The sequence below is a fragment of the Octopus bimaculoides genome, chromosome 20 (genome assembly GCF_001194135.2).
Source record: "Octopus bimaculoides isolate UCB-OBI-ISO-001 chromosome 20, ASM119413v2, whole genome shotgun sequence".
Taxonomy (NCBI): Eukaryota; Metazoa; Mollusca; class Cephalopoda; order Octopoda; family Octopodidae; genus Octopus; species Octopus bimaculoides.
In genome coordinates, this window is record NC_069000.1 from 36,390,387 (window position 1) to 36,392,589 (window position 2,203).

The window sequence follows — 2,203 nt, forward strand, 5'->3', positions numbered from 1 at the left end:
TATATACACATACACATACACATCTGCGCTATCTAGTCGATCCTACAACAACTATCTAGCGCAAATGCACATATGTGCAAAACATATATGAGGGTTTTTTTTAAAACAAAGTAAATCATTTTTTTTTAAACAAAGTAAATAAAACTCAAAGTAAATAATTATTTTTTTGTTGAATCTTCTACATCTTACTCTTCAAATGTTTTACGTTGTTCCAGGGTGTATTTTGGTGTCACATATATTTCAGTAATCCCATTGTACGCACTCCAACAATCAGAGTATATAGTTGTCCCTGGTTTGATAAATTTTTTAATAAGTGGTAGAAAAGTTTCAGAAGGACGGTCAGGTACAAAGACTAAAAACCTATTTTTATCCTCTCTATCCCACCCTCCGTTGTATTTGTGCTTGCACATCATAGATTCATCTATTTCTATGATGTGCCCAAGTCCACCAATTTGGTAGGGGTTACGCAAAAGATAATTACTTGTAATGTCCGTCATGTACTGATACCATTGAACAACAGTAGATTTTGAAAGACCGACTTTTTAATGGACTCTTTACCAAAAACAGGTAGTGTATGATTTATTTACTTTGTTAAAATAAATTATTTACTTTGTGTAAAAAAATTATTTCCTTTGTTTAGAAAAAAACCCTCATGCATGTTTTGCGCATGACGCGCACTTGCGCTAGGTAGTCGTAGGACCAATTAGTCACAACTCGCTAGTGCGGATGCACACACCAGGACCACTCTTCTTGAATAGTACCCACATGTGTATATATATGTATATATATATATATATATATATACACACATGTATATGTGTAAACATAAAAGCACCCACTACACTCTCGGAGTGGTTGGCATTAGGAAAGGCATCCAGCTGTTGAAACTCTGCCAGATCAGATTGGAGCCTGGTGCAGCCTTCTGGCTTACCAGTCCTCAGTCAAATTGTCCAGCCCATGCTAGCATGGAAAGCGGACGTTAAACGATGATGATGATGATGACAATGTTCTTGTTAACATAGGCTTAGTCTCATTTTTTCTGTGTTGGTAATTGTGTTGCATTGAAATAAATATGCTTGCAACCTTAATTTCTTTTGGATCTCGACATGATCTACATTTGTATCACATGGGATGGACTTCAGAATAAAAACCATAGAATTCATTATTTACAAATAATTAGATAATTAGTATGTGAATATTTAAATGCTTAAGGTACCATTTGACTGGGATTAGCTGACAATCAAGTGTTTTTTTCTTTGTTTTTTTTTCTTTTTTTTAAAAATGGAGTTGAGAAGTCAGTTATACAGGTTTGTATTGATTACTAGTATCCTTGAAAAAGAATCAGAAATCAATATCTGACTTCTTATAGCATTATTTTAACAATAGAAGCTTTATTGTGTATAATATTCTTATGTATTTATTACTTTGTCCAATGAAATTTTTTATAAGTATTTTTATCATCAAAAATAAGATAAAAATACTCATAAAAAATTTCAAAAATAAGATATAAAAAAATAAAGGCATGAAATTAACTGAAAATTACTGAATATTAATTTATTGTCTATTAAAACAAACGGCAAAATTGGAATTTTTTTTATAATCTCATTTAATATTTTCATAATTCTATTTTCCTGGATATAATCTTAACAGCAGAACTTCAAAGAGAATGTAAAATCAATACATTTCAATTGTCTTTTCTTGTGTACAAAGTCCAACTGTAACTCTTATTATCAGTTTCTCTCTATTTATTTTATTTCTAGTTTTAATCATGTTAATTTCTGAACTAGATCAAGTAACAATGGCCTCTTAAGGCCTCTCAGTAATAGAAGATTATTGCATTGTTCCCCATCTCAACAAATTATTGTTTTTTAAGCTGAACTTTGGTTTTTAAACTAAGGAGATTAATATGTTAACATGAATGGGGAATATAACATGGGTCGTGTATTAGCGTGTGTATATATAAAAAAGAATGAAATAAAGAGACCAGTGGCATAAGTAAATTTATATTATATGTAGAATGTCTTACAGCTGTTTCAGGGAAAATTCAATGTATCTCTTCATAAGGATTATTACATCTGTAATAATTACAGATGTAATAATCCTTATCTTCTACTATTACCGTCTCCGATGAAGGGATACATTGAATTTTCCCTGAAATAGCTGTAAGACATTCTACATATAATATAAATTTACTTATGCCACT

At 30.8% G+C, this 2,203-nt stretch overlaps 1 protein-coding gene across 1 annotated transcript in view; it reads left to right on the forward strand.

Annotated features, from left to right (window-relative positions):
• The window catches only part of LOC106867941 (dynamin-1-like protein), a 73,730-nt gene that overhangs the window by 70,796 nt on the left and 731 nt on the right, over positions 1-2,203 (forward strand). The gene's annotated exons all lie outside the window — the stretch shown is intronic.